Here is a 22,471-nt window from a genome sequence, read left to right on the forward strand (position 1 = left end):
ACATAGAACTTATCCTGTCTCCCCCTCCCTGGGCGCTGCCGGACAGGGAGCTGGTGGACGTAGAACTTTTTTCCCTCTTGCACAAGGATGCGATAGAAAGGGCCCCTACTACCCGAAGGGGCGTTCTCAGCCACATTTTTCTAGTTCAGAAAAAAGGGGGACAATTTCGTCCAGTCATAAATCTCCAGGCTCTGAACTCTGTGGTGCGCTATCGCCACTTCAAGATGGAGGGGATTCACCTCCTTCGGGACTTGCTGATTCCGGGGGACTGGATGGTGAAGCTGGATCTCAAAGATGCCTATCTGACGGTTCCGGTTGCCTCCTCCTCCAGGGACCTTCTTCGCTTCCTGTGGAAGGGCGAGGTGTGGCGCTTCACTTGCCTACCGTTCGGCCTTTCCTCAGCTCCCTGGTGCTTCACCAAGTTACTGCGCCCAGTCATGGCCTGGCTGCGGAGTCGGGGGGTGCGTCTTGTCATATACCTGGACGACATCCTCATTATGCACCAATGTCAGCAGTCTCTGTTACAACACCTCCAGTGGACCTCGGATCTGCTGACGGGTCTGGGTTTTCTACTCAATCTCGAGAAGTCCTGCCTCACACCGTCTCGACGTATGGAGTTTCTGGGCTTCACGGTGGACTCTGTCGCGGAATCCCTCAGTCTCCCTGCAGAGAAGTTACGGACGATACGCAAGGAGTTGAGACATGCTCTCTCTACTCCCTCCCTATCGCTGCGCCATCTGGCTCGCATCATTGGGCTATTGGCCTCCTCTATCCAGGCTGTCTTCCCCGCTCCACTCCATTATCGGGCTTTACAGCGCCTGAAGATCGCCCACCTCCGTGCCGGGGCCTCGTTTGCAGACGCGGTGATTCTGGATCAGGAAGCTCAGGAGGAACTCCGTTGGTGGTTGAGCAACTTGGAGGCCTGGAACGGCAGAGCAATTTTCGGATTCCAACCGGAATTCACGGTAGAGTCGGACGCGAGTCTCCAAGGCTGGGGGGCCCACTGCGAGGGTATCTCCACTGGGGGTCGATGGTCGGAGTCCGAGACCCGTTTTCACATCAACGCTCTGGAACTTCTAGCGGGTTCGTTTGCCATCAGGAGTTTCACCAGGGGCGTAGCTCATGCATGCATCCGTCTACGCATGGACAATGTGTCGGCGGTCCGATACGTCAATCACCTAGGCGGCACTCAATCGGCCACCTTAGCCCGTCTGGCGAAGGAGTTCTGGTCCTACTGTCTTTCCAGGGACATCATGGTTCAAGCGGAGTATCTTCCGGGTCTTCACAACTACCGAGCGGATTGGAGCTCCCGATGCTTCACGGACGGCAGCGACTGGAGGTTGAATCCGGAGATGTTCTCCACGATCTCGGACATCTGGGGTCCTTGTTCCATAGACCTCTTCGCGTCCCGTCTCAACGCTCACCTGCCCAGGTTCTTCAGTTGGCGTCCGGATCCGGAAGCAGAGGCGGTGGATGCGTTTCTCCAGGACTGGTCGGCAGCCCTACATTACGCGTTTCCGCCGTTTGCCATGATTCCGAGGATGCTGTTACAGACTCGTCGTCAGGCGGCGGAATTGGTGGTGGTGATCCCCTTCTGGGGGTCTCAAGCTTGGTACCCGATTCTCCTGGAACTCCTGGTGGATGTACCTCTCCTACTCCCGACGCGGACGGATCTCCTCCAGGACCCGCTGGGTGCCCCACATCCCCTCCTGGTCGACGGCTCCCTTCAACTTCTGGCGTGCCGAATCTCAGGACTCCAGGTGAGGTCGAGGGAATTTCGGAGGCAACTAGACGCCTCCTGGACAACGCTTGGGCTCCCGGCACCCGAAAATCTGGACCTGGATCCCGTTTCGGCATCTGTAACCCATTTGTTGCAATTCCTGACATCTCTTTTTGAAGCAGGAAAAGCTTATCGGACCATCAATTTGTTCCGTTCTGCGATTTCCTCGACTCATCAGGGATTTGATGGCGTTCCTGCTGGTCAACACCCTTTGGTGTCTCGACTTTTACGTGGCTCGCGTTTGGCTCGGCCTCCTCGGCCACGTTTCACCACTACGTGGGATGTTTCCCTGGTCCTTTCTTTCCTCTCTTCCTGGCCCGACAATGCGGCTCTTTCCCTCCGTCAGCTTTCGGCCAAATTGCTGACCCTTTTTTGCCTGATTTCCTGTAAGAGGGTCTCTGATGTCAGGGCTCTGGATCATGATGCCAGATCCTTTACGCCCGAGGGTGTTACTTTTAACATCACGCGGCGTACCAAGACCAATATTCGGTCGGTGTCCTATCCCAGTTTTCCGTCTTCTCCGGCGCTCTGTCCTGTTGTTTGCTTACGGGAATATGAGTTGCGCACTCGGTCACACCGTTCTGCGGACAATCCGCAGCTTTTCCTCTCTATTCGCCATCCCTTTGGCCCGGTGACCAGTCCCACTTTGGCGCGTTGGATGAAGTGGGTCATGTCCCTTTCAGGGATTGATACGACGATCTTTACCGCTCACTCGGCCAGGGGCGCGGCTGCTACTGCCCTGGCGGTTTCGGGGGCTCGTTTGGAGGACATTCTGCGTCTGGCTGACTGGTCTAGGGCCACGACGTTCACAGAGTTTTATTTCCGTCCTCCAACTCATGTGTTTTCAGCTATTATTGAGCAGCTTTGAACTTGCAATACGAAGCCTCCGTGTCTTGATGTAAAACTTAATGATTTTCCTATTTCATGACGTAAAGTCATAGTTTTATTAAAGACACGGAGGCGAGTATTGCCCGCCCTAGGTTTCTCCTGCCCCCCCTATTGTTATGGTATTATTGTTATTGACTGTTACACTGTCTTTATTGTTATTTATGACGTTTTACCGTTAAGGTTTATTATGGTTTTGTTTCAGCGACCTTTTGATGTACGACCGTTATAGGGTCGAGATTGCGCATTTTGTGCCCATGTGTTTACACTGGCTATATTCTTTATTCTGTTTCAGGTTGAAAGCTCCTTGGCAGATGGCATTCCGTGTTGTTCCAGGTTTCCTGAGATGTTCGCCATGTTGGCTTGAGTTCTTCAGTTGGAGGGACCAGAGTGGTCGGTGTTGGAACCAGTTCCAGTTCGGTTCGTTTTCGGTTATGGTTGGCGGTTGGTGTCGTGCATTCAAAGAAAGAGGAAGATATGAAGAGGACACGGCTTATTATAGGACCTGTTAGGGGAGGGTCCTTTATTGTTTTGATTATGTTAATTTCTCCTTTGCTGCTATTGGTGGAAGTAAAGAAGGAGATAGCAATACTCGCCTCCGTGTCTTTAATAAAACTATGACTTTACGTCATGAAATAGGAAAATCATTAAGTTACATCCTGTATTATACTCCAGAGCTGCACTCACTATTCTGCAGCTGGATGGAGGAATTGAGGCTCTGTAAAGAGTAGATGAGAGGCAGCGAGTACTTGTAGTTCTCAGGAGGTGTGAACATAGGAATGACTTTGCTCGTGTCCGCGCTGCGTTGGCAGGATTGTCTCAGGTGTACATTTAGAAATGCCACAAGGATAGTACAAATAAGTGAATGCTGGGAGTAGTAGTCAATCATTGTTAATGAGGAATCTGAAACTGCTTTGTGCTGGTCAGTACCTGGCGCTGTGGCTTAGTTGGTTAAAGCGCCTGTCTAGTAAACAGGAGATCCTGAGTTCGAATCTCAGCAGTGCCTTGTGTTTGTCACTTTATACCGTTTTATTAGAATTTGATTTATTACATTTATTGTCCCGAAATCCCAGATCATTTATAGCAGAACACTGATCTCTGCTGGGGAGAGGCGGAAGTGCAGCCGGGGATTTGCTTCTCATCTGTTTTCTTCATCATTATAGTGGGCGCCACGTAATACCGCATCTCACCTGCAGTAGTCTCACGGCAATAACAGCTCCACACCGCGGCTTTTTCCGTATCCACTCGAGCTACGTGGCTTTTTTCACCGTGTAGCCCCTGCCTCAAAGGAGGATTGGACAAACCCTTTATGGGAATGTGTCGGAGGCATTGTTTAACCACCTCCGGACCGCCTAACGCAGATGTGCGGTCCGGAGGCGGCAGCGCTGCGCACAACGACGCATATACGCGTCATCTCGCGAGACGCGAGATGACGCGATATGCGGCCCGCGCATGCGCAGTTTGCGCCGGCATTTCGAAGAGGACCATTTCGTCATCAGCTTGCCAGCCAATGATCGCGGCTGGCAAGCTGATGATTTTCAAAAAAGCCAATCAAAGTGCCAGATATCAGATCATATTAGTAAATATGATCTGTTATATGGCTGCCTGCTCCTCTGCTGGTTCTTTTCGTCGGTTGGATCCAGCAGAGGAGCAGGCTTCACAGTGAGTACACCAAACACTACACTATAGCCCCTGATCACCCCCCTGAACCCCAATTAACCCTTTGATCACCCCTTTGATCGCCCCTGTCAATCACAAGTGAAAAGAAAAGTGATCAGTGCAAACTGTCACTTTTTTTTTTCACTGTTATTGACCGTTAGGTTTTAGGTATAGTATAGGTCCCTTGGTTAGGTAGTTAGCGATCAGTTAGCGCCCAGCCCACCGCACCGCAGTCCGTTATTCGCTGATTAGCGTATCGCTAATCAGCATTTGTACTTTTATAGTATCTGGAAGTGATCAAAACTGATCACGGTCAGATCTATAATTGTACTAGTGTCACTTTAGTTCTCCCTCCACCCAAAACGCAGTGTTTGCCCGATCAGGCCTGATCGGTCGCCCACACGTGCGTTCGCCCACACCCGCCCCACCGCAGTGACAAAAAAAATTTTTTTTTTGATCACTGCACAATCAGTTTACACGCACTGCGGCGATAAAAAAAATCAGTTTTGATATTTTTTATCAACCGCAGCGGCCTCCGGTACTTCACTAGCCTCCCCTTTGTAAGACAGGCTTGCTTTTTTTTTCTTGGGTAGTCTCAGGGAATACCCCTAAATTTAGTTGCCCACATGTCAAACAGGGGGTATTCTTCTGAAGAGGCCTACAGGCTTCTGACCCAGTCGGATGAGGAGTGGGAACCCTCATCTGATGAATCTAGCGGGTCAGAATACGAACCTGTAGAAAGCAGTGGCTCTCTGACCCAAAGTTCGGACGAGGAGGCTGAGGTCCCTGATACCACCAGGCGTACCCGGCCCCGTGTCGCTAGACCACAGGTTGCGCAGGATCCGCTTCAAGAGCAGCAGAGTGGGGCTGGTGCTGTCGGATTACGTGGTGAAGCATACACCAGCAGCGCAGCCCTCCCTGGACCTAGTACCAGCACTGCCGTACAACCTGGTGAAGTGGCGAGCACCAGAAGGGCAGTTGAAGCTGGTACGGTGGCACGTGCAGTAGTGACCCCGTCGCAGCCACCGCAAAGACGTGCCCGTAGAGCCCCTAGAATCCCAGAGGTGCTGGCAAACCCTGATTGGCAGTCCCCAACTTCAGCCGCACCTGTAGTTTTCCCTTTCACTGCCCAGTCTGGAGTTCGGGTTGAGACAGCTCAGATCGGTTCGGCCCTGGGATTTTTTGAGCTGTTCTTGACTGCGGAGCTTTTAGACATAGTTGTGGCCGAAACAAACAGGTATGCCACACAATTTATCACCGCTAACCCGGGAAGCTTTTATGCCCAGCCTTTCCGGTGGAAACCAGTCCAAGTTTCCGAAATTAAAACTTTTCTGGGCCTCCTCCTCAACATGGGCCTGACAAAAAAGCATGAATTGCGGTCATATTGGTCCACGAACCCGATTCATCACATGCCCGTGTTCTCTGCTGCCATGTCCAGGGCACGTTTTGAGGCCATCCTGCGGTTCCTGCACTTTAGTGACAACACCGCCTCCCGTCCCAGGGGCCACCCTGCTTTTGACCGGCTCCACAAAATTCGGCCCCTCATAGACCATTTCAACCAGAAATTTGCAGATATTTATACCCCAGAGCAAAACATCTGCTGAGACGAGTCCCTGATACATTTTACCGGGCGCCTTGGCTTCAAACAATACATCCCAAGCAAGCGCGCCCGGTATGGGGTCAAATTGTATAAGCTCTGTGAAAGGGCCACAGGCTATACCCACAAATTTCGGATCTATGAGGGAAAAGATCAGATCCTGGAGCCGGTCGGTTGCCCTGACTACCTGGGGAGCAGTGGGAAGACAGTTTGGGACTTGGTGTCACCCTTATTCGGCAAGGGGTACCATCTTTATGTGGACAATTTTTACACAAGTGTGGCCCTCTTTAGGCATTTGTTTCTAGAACGGATTGGCGCCTGTGGTACCGCGCGAACTAGTCGCGCGGGCTTCCCCCAACGGCTCGTTACCACCCGTCTTGCAAGGGGGCAGAGGGCCGCACTGTGTAACGAAGAACTGCTCGCGGTGAAATGGAGAGACAAGCGTGACGTTTACATGCTCTCCTCCATTCACGCAGACACGACAATACAAATTGAGCGAGCAACCCGTGTCATTGAAAAGCCCCTCTCAGTCCACGACTATAACCTTCACATGGGAGGGGTGGACTTCAATGACCAGATGTTGGCTCCGTATTTAGTTTCCCGCAGAACCAGACGCTGGTATAGGAAGGTGTCTGTATATTTAATTCAATTGGCTCTGTACAATAGTTTTGTTCTCTACAGTAAGGCTGGGAGAACTGGATCCTTCCTCAAATTTCAGGAAGAGATCATCGAGAACCTCCTGTACCCAGGAGGTTCCGTGGCCCCATCCACCAGTGTAGTTAGCCGTCTACACGAGCGACATTTCCCCAATGTCGTTCCTGGTACCTCAACCCAACCGTCACCCCGAAAAAGATGTCGTGTCTGTAGCAGGAGTGGAATAAGGCGTGACACCCACTATTTCTGTCCTGACTGTCCTGACCACCCTGCCCTATGCTTTGGAGAGTGTTTCCGGAAGTACCACTGACAGGTACACTATTAGCATAGGGATCATCTAACCAGTCGGTTGCCCTGACTACCTGGGGAGCAGTGGGAAGACAGTTTGGGACTTGGTGTCACCCTTATTCGGCAAGGGGTACCATCTTTATGTGGACAATTTTTACACAAGTGTGGCCCTCTTTAGGCATTTGTTTCTAGAACGGATTGGCGCCTGTGGTACCGCGCGAACTAGTCGCGCGGGCTTCCCCCAACGGCTCGTTACCACCCGTCTTGCAAGGGGGCAGAGGGCCGCACTGTGTAACGAAGAACTGCTCGCGGTGAAATGGAGAGACAAGCGTGACGTTTACATGCTCTCCTCCATTCACGCAGACACGACAATACAAATTGAGCGAGCAACCCGTGTCATTGAAAAGCCCCTCTCAGTCCACGACTATAACCTTCACATGGGAGGGGTAGACTTCAATGACCAGATGTTGGCTCCGTATTTAGTTTCCCGCAGAACCAGACGCTGGTATAGGAAGGTGTCTGTATATTTAATTCAATTGGCTCTGTACAATAGTTTTGTTCTCTACAGTAAGGCTGGGAGAACTGGATCCTTCCTCAAATTTCAGGAACAGATCATCGAGAACCTCCTGTACCCAGGAGGTTCCGTGGCCCCATCCACCAGTGTAGTTAGCCGTCTACACGAGCGACATTTCCCCAATGTCGTTCCTAGTACCTCAACCCAACCGTCACCCCGAAAAAGATGTCGTGTCTGTAGCAGGAGTGGAATAAGGCGTGACACCCGCTATTTCTGTCCTGACTGTCCTGACCACCCTGCCCTATGCTTTGGAGAGTGTTTCCGGAAGTACCACTGACAGGTACACTATTAGCATAGGGATCATCTCACCAGGACAGGCACACAGGGCTATTAGGGCCCATTCACTCACTGCTGCTGCAAACGTCTCCTTTCACATGGGACAAAGTGCATAACGCACTTCGCCACATCTTTGGGCGATTTGCGCTTTGCACATTGACCCATGGGGAAGGAGAGGTTTGTTCTATAAAGGTAAAAAAACAAAAAAAAAAAACACCAGTAAGCAAAAAGGTTAAATGTTCAGTTAAAAAAGTTAAAGTTTATATGTTCTGTTGCAAAGTTAATAAAATTATTGCGTTGCGGCCTGGTTTTTTTTTTTTGTTCTTTTTTTACCTTCCAGGTGGACCAACCGATCGACTAGCTGCAGCACTGATGTGCATTCTGACAGAAGCATTGCGCTGCTGTCAGATTACACGCAAGTCGGTGTATGCGGCGCTGCAAGACGGGATTTTCTCCTCTGCAGTAACAGATACGTTTGCCAAGGCATACGAGCTGAGGAGGAGGCGGCGTTCCTATGCTTTGGCAAACACTTTGTATATATATATATATAAAAAAAAATAAAAAAAAATCCCGGCAATGATTTATTCATCCACATCGATTGATGCAAATGGAGAAATCTGGTTTGCCAGGGCATACGAGCTAAGTGGGTATGGATGTAGGGCGGAGCTCCTATGTCCTGGCAGACGCCTTTCCCCTCCATTTTTTTTTTTTGGCAGAGATTTTTTCATCCACATTGATCAATGCGAATGAAGAAATCTGTGCCGTTCATTTTTTTCTTTCAGCCCAGAGGCTGAACGGAAAAAAAAATCTCATTACCTGTATGCTCAATATAAGGAGAATAGCAGAAACTCCTAATGCTGGCCATACATGTAATGATTGCGGAGACCCTCAAATGCCAGGGCAGTACAAACACCCCACAACTGACCCCATTTTGGAAAGAAGACACCCCAATGTATTTGCTGAGGGGCATATTGAGTCCATGAAAGATTTAAATTTTTGTCCTAAGTTAGCGGAAAGTGAGACTTTGTGAGAAAAAAACAAAAAAAAAAATCAATTTCCGCTAACTTATGCAAAAAAAAAAAAAATTCTAGGAACTCGCCATGCCCCTCACGGAATACCTTGGGGTGTCTTCTTTCCAAAATGGGGTCACTTGTGGGGTAGTTATACTGCCCTGGCAATTTAGGGGCCCAAATGTGTGAGAAGAACTTTGCAATCAAAATGTGTAAAAAATGACCGGTGAAATCCGAAAGGTGCACTTTGGAATATGTGCCCCTTTGCCCACCTAGGCTGCAAAAAAGTGTGACACATCTGGTATCGCCGTACTCAGGAGAAGTTGGGGAATGTGTTTTGGGGTGTCATTTTACATATACCCATGCTGGGTGAGAGAAATATCTTGGCAAAAGACAACTTTTCCCATTTTTTTATACAAAGTTGGCATTTGACCAAGATATTTTTCTCACCCAGCATGGGTATATGTAAAATGACACCCCAAAACACATTCCCCAACTTCTCCTGAGTACGGCGATACCAGATGTGTCACACTTTTTTGCTGCCAAGGTGGGCAAAGGGGCACATATTCCAAAGTGCACCTTTCGGATTTTGCAGGCCATTTTTTACACATTTTGATTGCAAGGTACTTCTCACACATTTGGGCCCCTAAATTGCCAGGGCAGTATAACTACGCCACAAGTGACCCCATTTTGGAAAGAAGACACCCCAAGGTATTCCGTGAGGGGCATGGCGAGTTCCTAGAATTTTTTATTTTTTGTCGCAAGTTAGTGGAATATGAGACTTTGTAAGGAAAAAAGAGAAAAAAAAAATCATAATTTTCCGCTAACTTGTGACAAAAATATTTTTTTCTAGGAACTCGCAGTGCCCCTCACGGAATACCTTGGGGTGTCTTCTTTCCAAAATGGGGTCACTTGTGGCGTAGTTATACTGCCCTGGCAATTTAGGGGCCCAAATGTGTGAGAAGTACTTTGTAATCAAAATCTGTAAAAAATGACCGGTGAAATCCGAAAGGTGCACTTTGGAATATGTGCCCCTTTGCCCACCTTGGCAGCAAAAAAGTGTGACACATCTGGTATCGCCGTACTCAGGAGAAGTTGGGGAATGTGTTTTGGGGTGTCATTTTACATATACCCATGCTGGGTGAGAGAAATATCTTGGCAAAAGACAACTTTTCCCATTTTTTTATACAAAGTTGGCATTTGACCAAGATATTTTTCTCACCCAGCATGGGTATATGTAAAATGACACCCCAAAACACATTCCCCAACTTCTCCTGAGTACGGCGATACCAGATGTGTCACACTTTTTTGCTGCCAAGGTGGGCAAAGGGGCACATATTCCAAAGTGCACCTTTCGGATTTTGCAGGCCATTTTTTACACATTTTGATTGCAAGGTACTTCTCACACATTTGGGCCCCTAAATTGCCAGGGCAGTATAACTACCCCACAAGTGACCCCATTTTGGAAAGAAGACACCCCAAGGTATTCTGTGAGGGGCATGGCGAGTTCCTAGAATTTTTTATTTTTTGTCGCAAGTTAGTGGAATATGAGACTTTGTAAGAAAAAAAAGAAAAGAAAAAATCATCATCATTTTCCGCTAACTTGTGACAAAAAATAAAAAGTTCTATGAACTCACTATGCCCATCAGCGAATACCTTAGGGTGTCTACTTTCTGAAATGGGGTCATTTGTGGGGTTTTTCTACTGTCTGGGCATTGTAGAACCTCAGGAATCATGACAGGTGCTCAGAAAATCAGAGCTGCTTCAAAAAGCGGAAATTCACATTTTTGTACCATAGTTTGTAAACGCTATAACTTTTACCCAAACCATTTTTTTTTTTTTGCCCAAACATTTTTTTTTATCAAAGACATGTAGAACAATAAATTTGGCGAAAAATGTATATATGGATGTCGTTTATTTTGCAAAATTTTACAGCTGAAAGTGAAAAATGTCATTTTTTTGCAAAAAAATCGTTACATTTTGATTAATAACAAAAAAGTAAAAATGTCAGCAGCAATAAAATACCACCAAATGAAAGCTCTATTAGTGAGAAGAAAAGGAGGTAAAATTCATTTGGGTGGTAAGTTGCATGACCGAGCGATAAACGGTGAAAGGAGTGTAGTGCAGAAGTGTAAAAAGTGCTCTGGTCATGAAGGGGGTTTCAGCTAGCGGGGCTGAAGTGGTTAAATCACATTTTTATATTAAAGGGGTTGGCCACTATATAAGGTAGGGTAAAAAAGAGTTTCCTAATATACTTTATTATAAAAATGGCACGCTCCCTGCTCCGACTCCGTCTCTACAACCAGCTTATTCCTGTCAGAGTCTAGGATAAGGCCTAGTGGCTAGTGATGAGCGAGCACCAAAGTATTCAGGTGTTCGGCCCAAACACATTGCTATATTGGCCGAGCACTGAGTATAATTGAAGTCAATGGGAGACAACCAGGCACCAGAGTATTAGACTGATTCTTATGACAAGATTATTAGTGTAGCCTTTTGCATGGAAAATTTGCGCCTAGAATATTCGCAATCTACACTAGGATGATATCTGACACTGGGAAAGCTGGGTAATAACTCGCGATCTACAACACTGAGTTATTACCCAGCTTTCCCAGTGTCAGATATCATCCTAGTGTAGTTCGCGAATATTCTAGTCATGAATTTTTCATGCAAAAGGCTACACTTATAAGCTTGTCATAAGAATCAGTCTAATATTCTTGTCAGAAGACTATGAAACCAATAGAGGGAGTTATTGAGTTATGGACAGCGCCCTCTATTGGTTTCATAGTCTTCTGACAAGAATATTTATCTTATCATAAGACTGTAAAACCAATAGAGGGCGCTGTTCATAACTCCATAGCGCCCTCTATTGGTTTTCATAGTCTTATGACAGCTGAAAAACAAGGCAGATTCTGCTCATTTGCATGTTTTTCCCAGAAGCCCATGTTTATGCAAATACATTTTTACATGATAAAACTGTATAAGGGCTCTTTCACACCTGCGTTCTTTTCTTCCGGCATAGAGTTCCGTCGTCGGGGCTCTATGCCGGAAGAATCCTGATCAGGATTATCCTAATGCATTCTGAATGGAGTGAAATCCGTTCAGGATGCATCAGGATGTCTTCAGTTCCGGAACGGAACGTTTTTTGGCCGGAGAAAATACTGTAGCATGCTGCGCTTTTTGCTCCGGCCAAAAATCCTGAACACTTGCCGCAAGGCCGGATCCGGAATTAATGCCCATTGAAAGGCATTGATCCGGATCCGGCCTTAAGCTAAACGTCGTTTCGGCGCATTGCCGGATCCGACGTTTAGCTTTTTCTGAATGGTTACCATGGCTGCCGGGACGCTAAAGTCCTGTTTGCCATGGTTAAGTGTAGTGGGGAGCGGGGGAGCAGTATACTTACCGTCCGTGCGGCTCCCGGGGCGCTCCAGAGTGACGTCAGGGTGCCCCAGGCGCATGGATGACGTGATCGCATGGGGCGCTCTGACGTCATTCTGGAGCGCCCCGGGAGCCACACGGACGGTAAGTATACTGCTCCCCCGCTCCCCGCTCCTACTATGGCAACCAGGACTTTAATAGCGTCCTGGCTGCCATAGTAACACTGAAAGCATTTTGAAGACGGATCCGTTTTCAAATGCTTTCAGTACACTTGCGTTTTTCCGGATCCGGCGTGTAATTCCGGCAAGTGGAGTACACGCCGGATCCGGACAACGCAAGTGTGAAAGAGGCCTAAAAAAGTTATTTAATATTATGTTACGACAATCGGAAAACTTTTTGTTGCCCTAATGATATTGATCTAGGTGTGCAGGTCCACCCAAGCCATCCAACATGTGTAATATAACATTGAGGTTTCCTGGTTCTCAGTCAGATGAGAGCTGATTTGGTATATATGATAGTGCCTAAGACCACAGTTGTAAGGTAGGCTGGCAGTTATCTGTCTCATGGATAGATGGTTTGCTTATACTTGAGATTTGGCATACACCCTTTTTTGTGGTTGTTTATTGTTAGCAGTCTAAGCTACATCTAGCTATCCCCTTACTACTGTTGCCAAACTGCTTTTATGGGGTTTCCATTAATTTCTAACATTTCATTATAAGCCAGACACTCTTTTTTTTCCTGAGCATGGGGTGCTTGGTTGTCTCCAATTGACTTCCATTGTATTTGAGCATCTGAATTATTTGGCCAAGCACTAGGACCTGCAGAGCATAGCAATGCTTGAGCTGGACAGGTATTTTGCTGAGCATGCACGCTCATCACTACTAGTGGCCAGTGTGAACATTGCAGGGTTATGTACATTTAAAAAAAAATATAGATAGTAACATGGAAAAATGAAAAAATAAAATAAAAAATTCTTAAAATCATGTTTAATCTAAAAACATAATTTAAACAATAGCTTACTTTCTGATGACACATTCCCTCTAAAGAGGTATTCCCATTTGTATATTTATATGTACTAGAGGTGCTGTTCTCACGTCTAGAGAATTATGAGACCCTGTCTCCATCTGCCTAGATTCCATAAATAGAAACATAGAATGTGTCGGCAGATAAGAACCATTTGGCCCATCTAGTCTGCCCAATATACTGAATACTATGGATAGTCCCTGGCCCTATCTTATATGAAGGATGGCCTTATGCCTATCCCATGCATGCTTAAACTCCTCAACTGTATTTGCAGCTACCACTTCTGCAGGAAGGCTATTCCATGCATCCACTACTCTCTCAGTAAAGTAATACTTCCTGATATTACCTTTAAACCTTTGCCCCTCTAATTTAAAACTATGTCCTCTTGTAGCAGTTTTTCTTCTTTTAAATCTTCTCTCCTCTTTTACCTTGTTGATTCTCTTTATGTATTTAGCAGTTTCTATCATGTCCCCTCTGTCTCGTCTTTCTTCCAAGCTATACATGTTAAGGTCCTTTAGTCTTTCCTGGTAAGTTTTATCCTGCAATCCATGTACTAGTTTAGTAGCTCTTCTCTGAACTCTCTCCAAAGTATCAGTATCCTTCTGGAGATATGGTCTCCAGTACTGAGCACAATACTCCAGATGAGGTCTCACTAGTGCTCTGTAGAGCGGCAGGAGCGCCTCCCTCTGTCTACTGGTAATGTCTCTCCCTATACACCCAAGCATTCTGCTAGCATTTCCTGCTGCTCTATGACATTGTCTGCCTACCTTTAAGTCTTCTGAAATAATGACCCCTAAATCCCTTTCCTCAGATACCGAGGTTAGGACTGTATCACTGATTTTATATTCTGCTCTTGGGTTTTTATGTCCCAGGTGCATTATCTTGCACTTATCAACATTAAATTTTAGTTGCCAGATTTTTGATCATTCCTCTAGTTTTCCTAAGTCCTTTTCCATTTGGTGTATTTCTTCAGGAACATCAACCCTGTTACAAATCTTTGTGTCATCAGCAAAAAGACACACCTTACAATCGAAGCCTTCTGCAATTTCGCTGATAAAGATATTAAACAATATGGCTTCCAGAACAGATCCCTGAGGTACCCCACTGGTAACAAGACCTTGGTCTGAATATACTCCATTGACTACAACCCTCTGTTGTCTGTCCCTCAGCCACTGCCTAATCCATTCAACAATATGGGAGTCCAAGCCCAAAGACTCAAATTTATTGAGAAGCCTTCTATGTGGTACAGTGTCAAAAGCCTTACTAAAGTCTAGATAAGCGATGTCTACTGCACCTCCACCGTCTATTATTTTAGTCACCTAATCAAAAAAATCTATAAGATTAGTTTGACAGGATCTCCCTGAAGTAAACCCATGCTGTTTTTATTTTTCAATCCATGGGATTTTAGATGTTCCACAATCCTCTCCTTAAGTATGGTTTCCATTAATTTCCCCACTATTGATGTCAGGCTTACTGGCCTATAGTTGCCAGATTCCTCCCTACTACCTTTCTTGTGAATGGGCACATTTTCTAATTTCCAATCTTCTGGGACGACTCCTGTTGCCAGTGATTGGTTAAATAAATCTGTTAATGGTTTTGCTAGCTCACCGCTGAGCTCTTTTAATAGCTTTGGGTGCATCCCATCAGGCCCCTGTGACTTATTTGTATTAATTTTACTAATTTGTCCTATAGGTGCGATTCCCAGCTCTCAAGAATGAGACCCTGTCTTCATCCGCCTATATTCCATAGATGTCCTATTGGTGGGAGTCCCAGCTCTCAAGAATGAGTGTTCCGCCTATTTTGCATTATAATGTATGTAATGTGCTGTAAAGATTGTACTGAAATATTATGTTTGACGTTGCTGCCATCTAGTGGTCAAAGTTAGTTTCTTCTTCGCCAGAACTTTACAGGAAGTGTATTGTTCTCTGAGCCAGAGGCAGTAACCTTTAACCTGGAACTGTATTTCCTCCATTTCATCACTGCTCCTGGATCTTGCAGGCTGCATGCAGAGGAGCTCTTGATTTATTCCTGGACTAATGGTGGAATTGTCTGTGAGTACTCTCACTGATGAAGTGAGCCTACTGTATTATGTGTAATGTACTGATACATATGTTTTGTTTATGTTTATATTGTAGTTTTACAAAGTTATTCAGAAAAGAGAATACAAACAGATCTGATGTCTCACGTTTCTTGACTTCTGAATTATTGTTAAGCTGTCTGACTAGTGTTATACAACAGTCAATAACGCGAAGCAGAACAATGAGGCGCTGTCTCCATCTGCTTATTTGCCATAGATTTCTGACAGCTGCAGGTACCACCTCTGGAGAATAAGGCTCTGTCTCCGTCTGCTGATATGTCATAGATGTCCTATAGGTGTGGGTGCCACTTCTTGAGAATAACGACCTTTCTCCTTATGCAGATTTGCCATAGATGTCCTATTGTTGTGGGTCCCACCTCTCAAAAATGAGGCCCTGTCTCTATCTGCCAATATAACACATATGTCCTATAGGTGAGAGTCCCACCTCTCGATAATGACACCCTGTATACTGGCGATTTCCTATAGATGTCCTATAGGGGTGGGTGCCACATCTTGAGAATGAGGCCCTGTCTCTATTCCCTGATTTACCATAGATGTCCTATAGGGGTGGCTCCTACCTCTTGAGAATGAGGCCCTGTCTCCATCTGCCGATATACCACAGATGTCAAACAGGTGTGGATACCACTTCTGAAGAATGAGGACCTGTCTCCTTACGCCAATTTGACATAGATGTCATATAGGTGTGGGTGCCACCTCTTGCGAATGAGGCCCTGTGTCTATCTGCCAATATACCATAGATGTCATATAGGTGTGAGTGCCACCTCTTGAGAATAAGGACCTGTCTCTTTACACCGATTTGCCATAGATGTCCTATAGGTGTGGGTCCCACCTCTCGAGAATGATGATACTACACTGGTAATCCAACCTGCGGCTCTCCCACTGTTGCAAACTTCCATCATGATCTGATAGCTGTATGATGGGAGTAGACGTTATGCAATAGCTGGAGAACCTCAACCTGGGGAGCATTAAATGCCTCTGGCAGACCTCTGGGCCATCACAGAAATTGATCTGCACCGCAATTGGGGTTCCAATGGGTGCCTCCTTCTCTTACACTCCTAAGATCACTATTGAACATGGATCGGGGAAGCCACCCCATACCGACAGTGAGAATTGATCAGTGTGATTCGCCAGCAGAATACAGACTGCCATAAAACAGCCTCACACTCTGCATGTGAATACCTGCGTACCGGTTGTGTAGCGTCAGCCCCCCCCCCCCCCCCCCCCCCCATCGGCTGCTCCTAAAGGGATAATCAGAGGAGCCCCCCCCCCTGAGCCAATCAGGACGTTGCTTTCATTTTTTTACGGGCCAATGAGACATGAAATGAGACACCAAATGTGGCATGACTTCACAGCGAGCGCTAAGGGCAACGCTGCCCATTAAAATTGTCGGAACAAATTGCAGAACTTTTGTGAAAATCACTAGAGGGCGCCATGACATTTTGTACTAAGGCGCTCATATGGCTGCACCGAGCGTCAGCAATAAAACTAATGCCGGATTTAAGCGACTGCCCTTCACAGTCACATAACAACAGGAATCATGCCCTTCTCTAATATGGCGGAAGGACGCTGTGACCTAGGGATGCCCTCTTGTAATATGGCCGAATGGTCAGTGCAGCGACGTAATGCCCTTTACTGACCGAGTAAAGACTAGATGCAAATCACAAGTCGCAGTGCATTATGGGCGAAGCGATTGCTGAGCAAAATGAAACGTTTTCAATAGGTCTTTATTAGCCGAGTGAGGAGACAGAGAGCGACGGTTTGTAACGTTGGTGACCAAGGCGTCACGTGACCGCAGCCCGCGCTCATTGTGATGCTATCGTACAGCGGTGAGGGCGAAGCGGCGTCCTCTCCCTGAGGTCGGTGAAGAGCGCGGGACGGGCGGAGGCTGCTGGGAGCGGTGCGGGGGCATTGTCAGTGAGGTCAATCCTTACCTGTTCCTCCTCCGGGAGAAACAGACATGATGAATGGAGGAGGCTGAGTGTGTGATTACACCGAACTCCGACACCGCCCTGACCGACAACTTGGGGTGTGTGACATTCTGAGCCCAAACCTGCTGGCGATCATATCAGTGTGTACAAGAGCAGAGGAAGGGGGTGTTGTCATGGTTACTGTCTCACAGACTGTGGGGTTAGCGTAATAGAAATGTCTCCTGTGAATGGACATTACAGGGACTGTGCCTCATTCCTGCTGTGGGGTGTGTGCTTTCCTCCTGGATCATGTGACCAGATAATGGGGTATGTGCTTTCCTCCTGGATCATGTGACCAGTTATGGGGATTGTGCTTTCCTCCTGGATCATGTGACCAGATAATATAGAGGGAGATCCCATCAGGCAGACAGCTGGCCGGTTAGCTCAGTTGGTTAGAGCGTGGTGCTAATAACGCCAAGGTCGCGGGTTCGATCCCCGTACGGGCCATTGGTTTTCTGTTTTCTTTTAAAGGGGTCGTCCGGGTTCAGAGCTGAAACCAGAAATGCCCCCATTTTCAGGCCCCCCCCTGATATGAGCATTGGAGCATTTTATACTCCGATGCTCTCGCTTGCCCTGTGCTGTATATTTTTTTACACTGCTAGGCAGAGGCTTCCGCCTAGCAATCTTTCCGGCAACGTCACGGCTCTAATAGGCGGGGTTTAGCGCTGCCCTAGCCGTTTTACAAGCTGGCCCATTAGTGGTACTATTATGTCATGGGTCAAAAAGGGGTTAATCTTGTGGTCCAACATTTCTTGAAAAAGTTTACTGTCCCTCTCACAGTTCTGGTAAAGTCAAGAAACTGCAATCATTTCAGCCATTCCTACGTGGCACGAAATGCTCTCCTGGACTTTCAGCGTCACAGCGGTCTGCCGTTACACCACATGATCGGTGACGTGCCAACCCGCTGGACACTGCACATACTAGAAAGGCGGGCCAAGTTGTCCCATGCCAGTGTCCAAAACATCACCTTTGTTAAAATGACCATCTTGCCACTTACTGCCTGCCTACCATGTTTTTGCCTGCCGACCATCATGTTCCTTACGATGACTGCACCTGCTGCTGCTGTCATCATGCCTCGGCCACCATCATGGAACCTCTGCCATCTGCCTGCCAACATGTATCATATAACATCTGCTGTTGTTTTTGCCACCCACCACCACTGCAGCAACCACTCCGTGGTGATGGTCCCCTACTGCCACCACTATTAACACTTTGCATCTGTCTCTACTACTGCTGCTATCACCTATAAAAAGCTGATCTACTGCCATTCCAGGTTGCTACCGCTGCTACTCATGTTGCAGCCACATACCGCTAATACCTTACCTAGCCTTAATCCACTCTAATTATGCTGCTTATTATACTCCAGAGCTGCACTCACTATTCTGCTGGTGTAGTCACTATGTATATACATTACTTATCCTGTACTGATCCTGAGTTACATCCTGTATTATACTCCAGAGCTGCACTCACTATTCTGCTGGTGCAGTCACTGTGTACATACATTACTTATCCTGTACTGATCCTGAGTTACATCCTGTATTATACTCCAGAGCTGCACTCACTATTCTGCTATTGGAGTCACTGTGTACATTACATTACTTATCCTGTACTGATCCTGAGTTACATTCTGTATTATACTTCAGAGCTGCACTCACTATTCTGCTGGTGCAGTCACTGTGTACATACATTACATTTCTTATCCTGAGTTACATCCTGTATTATACCCCAGAGCTGCACTCACTATTCTGCTGGTGCAGTCACTGTGTACATACATTACATTACTTATCCTGTACTATTCCTGAGTTACATCCTGTGTTATACTCCAGAGCTGCACTCACTATTCTGCAGCTGGATGGAGGAATTGAGGCTCTGTAAAGGGTAGATGAGAGGCAGCGAGTACTTGTAGTTCTCAGGAGTTGTGAACATAGGAATGACTTTGCTCGTGTCCGCGCTGCGTTGGCAGGATTGTCCCAGGTGTACATTTAGAAATGCCACAAGGATAGTACAAATAAGTGAATGCTGGGAGTAGTAGTCAATCATTGTTAATGAGGAATCTGAAACTGCTTGGTGCTGGTCAGTACCTGGCGCTGTGGCTTAGTTGGTTAAAGCGCCTGTCTAGTAAACAGGAGATCCTGAGTTCGAATCTCAGCAGTGCCTTGTGTTTGTCACTTTATACCGTTTTATTAGAATTTGATTTATTACATTTATTGTCCAGAAATCCCAGATCATTTATAGCAGAACACTGATCTCTGCTGGGGAGAGGCGGAAGTGCAGCCGGGGATTTGCTTCTCATCTGTTTTCTACATCATTATAGTGGGCGCCACGTAATACCGCGTCTCACCTGCAGTAGTCTCACGGCAATAACAGCTCCTCACCGCGGCTTTTTCCGAACCCACCCGAGCTACGCGGCTTTTTTGATGTCACCGTGTAGCCCCTGCCTCAAAGGAGGATTGAACCCTTTAAGGAAATGTGTCGGCAGCATTGTTTAAATCACATTTTTATATTAAAGGGGTTGGCCACTATATAAGTACTTTCCACTATATAGTGGGAGGTAGGGTAAAAAGAGTTTCCTAATATACTTTATTTAAAAAAAATCCAAATGGTAATGTTTTTTATAATGAGCCCCGCCCCCTCAGCCCCGCCCCCTAAGCCCGGCTCTGCATGCAGCCAGTTCGTCCATGGCTGCACACAACATGGAGGAGCTTTAGAGAAAGCTCATCCATGACTTTACTCTAACTGCACATGCGCTGCATTTCCCAATAAGAGCAGCGCATGCCCCTGGCACGCTCCCTACTCCGACTCTGTCTCTACAACCGGCTTATTCCTGTCAGAGTCCGAAGGGGGAAGAAAAGTAAGAGTGCGTCGGGGATCAAGCCTAGCAGCTAGTGATGAGCAAGACCAAAGTATTCAAGTGTTCAGCCCGTGCACATTGCTATATTTGTGTGCTCAGCCGAGCACCTGAGTATAATTGAAATTAATGGGAGACAACCAGCCATCTTCTGCTTGGAAGAGAAGATCTGGTCCATAATAAAAGGTTAGAAATTAGTGGATATGCCACAAAAATGGCTTAGAAATTAAGTTACAAGGACAGCAGGATGCATCACAGACTCCTTTTAAGCACAACATAAAATAGACAACCACACAAAAGCCAGGTATGTGTCTAATCTATCCATGAGACAGTAACAGCCAGCAAACCATACAATAGCAGCCTTATGCACTATAAGATTTTGCAACTCAGTTTTGACCTGACTGAGAACCAGTAACATTATTTTGTATCTGTTGGATGGCTTGGATGGACCTGCACACCTAGATCAATATCATTAGGGCGACAAAAAGTTTTCCTATTGTCCTAACATAATATTCAATAACCTTTCTATACAGTTTTCTCAAGTAAAAACGTATTTGCATAAACATGGGCTTATGGGAAATACATGCAAATGAGCAGAATCTGCCTTGTTTTTCAGCTGTCATAAGACTATGGAAACCAATAGAGGGCGCTATGGAGTTATGAACAGCGCTTTCTATTGGTTTTACAGTCTTATGACAAGTCTAATATTCTTGTCAGAAGACTATGAAACCAATAGAGGGCGCTGTTCATAACTCAATAACGCCCTCTATTGGTTTCATAGTCTTCTGACAAGAATATTAGACTGATTCTTATGACAAGCTTATGAGTGTAGCCTTTTGCATGGAAAATTAGCGATCTACACTAGGATGATATCTGACACTGGGAAAGCTGGGTAATAACTCAGTGATAAAATCTGACACTGGGAAAGCTGGGTAATAACTCGCGATATACACTGAGTGTGATTCCCAGCTCTCAAGAATGAGACCTTGTCTCCATCCGCCTAGATTCCATAGATATCCTATTGGTGCGAGTCCCAGTTCTCAAGAATGAGGCGCTGTCTCCATCTGCTGATTTGCCATAGATGTCTGACAGCTGCAGATACCACCTCTGGAGAATAAGGCCCTGTCTCCGTCTGCTGATATGTCATAGATGTCCTATAGGTGTGGGTGCCACTTTTTGAGAATAACGACCTTTCTCCTTATGCCGATTTGCCATAGATGTCCTATTGTTGTGGGTCCCACCTCTCGAGAATGAGGCCCTGTCTCCTGTTGATTTGATATAGATGTCCTATAAGGGTGGGTGCCACCTCTTGAGAATGAGGCCCTGTCTCCATTCACTGATTTGCCATAGATGTCCTATAGAGGTGGGTCCCACCTCTCTAGAATGAGGCCCTGTCTCCTGCTGATTTGCTATTGATGTCCTATAGGGGTGTGTCCCACCTCTCAAAAATGAGGCCCTGTCTCCATCTGCTGATATACCACAGATTTCATACAGGTGTGGGTGCCACCTCTTGAGAATAAGGACCTGTCTCTTTACACCAATTTGCCATAGATGTCCTATAGGTGTGGGTCCCACCTCTCGAGAATGATGATACCACACTGTTAATCTCCAACCTGCGGCTCTCCCACTGTTGCAAAAGTACAGCTCCCATCATGATCTGAGAGCTGTATGATGGGAGTAGAAGTTATGCAATAGCTGGAGAACCTTAACCTGGGGAGCATTAGACACCTCTGGCAGACCTCTAGGCCATCACAGAAATTGATCTGCACCGCAATTGGGGTTCCAATGGGCTGACAGAGGGTGCCTTCTTCTCTCACACTACTAAGATCACTATTGAACATAGATCGGGGAACCAACCCATCCCGACAGTGAGAAGTGATCAGGGTGATAGACAAGGGTTCCGCTGCCCCTTAAAGATACATTGAAAGATCCATGCCTTATTGGAAATGTATTAGGATGTGAAGTGGCATCGCTAAGCAGGGAAGCGGTTAAATATCAATTCCCCAATGTAATTCCATTATGTATGATTCGCCAGCAGAATACAGACTGCCATAACAGCCTCACACTCTGCATGTGAATACCTGCGTACCGGTTGTGTAGCATCAGCCGCCCCCCCCCCCCATGGGCTGCTACTAAAGGGCCCTTTGGTGGAGAGCTATCAAAATTGGCCAAAGGGATAAAGTGGACCCCCCCACCCCGAGCCAATCAGGACGTTGCTTTCAATTTGTACGGGCCAATGAGACATGAAGGCAGGAACCTTAATGGTTGCTATGGAGAAATCCAGCGCTCATGCCTTGCCCCTTACAACAATCACTCCATGACACAGCGACCACCAAATGTGGCATGACTTCACAACGAGCGCTAAGGGCAACGCTGCCCATTGAAATTGTCTGAAAAAATTGCAGAACTTTTGTGAAAACCACTAGAGGGCGCCATG

General features: G+C 46.7%; 4 non-coding genes across 4 annotated transcripts; all 4 read left to right on the forward strand.

The window, feature by feature from the left end:
• Window positions 1-3,597: 3,597 nt before the first annotated feature.
• TRNAT-AGU lies at window positions 3,598-3,671 on the forward strand. Its single transcript has one exon. It is a non-coding gene; the product is annotated as a tRNA-Thr (tRNA).
• Window positions 3,672-17,127: 13,456 nt separating this feature from the next.
• On the forward strand, window positions 17,128-17,262 carry LOC122929838. Its single transcript, XR_006388054.1, has one exon. It is a non-coding gene; the product is annotated as a U8 small nucleolar RNA (small nucleolar RNA).
• Window positions 17,263-17,559: 297 nt separating this feature from the next.
• Window positions 17,560-17,633, forward strand: TRNAI-AAU. Its single transcript has one exon. It is a non-coding gene; the product is annotated as a tRNA-Ile (tRNA).
• Window positions 17,634-19,269: 1,636 nt separating this feature from the next.
• TRNAT-AGU lies at window positions 19,270-19,343 on the forward strand. Its single transcript has one exon. It is a non-coding gene; the product is annotated as a tRNA-Thr (tRNA).
• Window positions 19,344-22,471: the final 3,128 nt, after the last annotated feature.

This window comes from Bufo gargarizans, chromosome 2, assembly GCF_014858855.1.
Source record: "Bufo gargarizans isolate SCDJY-AF-19 chromosome 2, ASM1485885v1, whole genome shotgun sequence".
Classification (NCBI taxonomy): domain Eukaryota; kingdom Metazoa; phylum Chordata; class Amphibia; order Anura; family Bufonidae; genus Bufo; species Bufo gargarizans.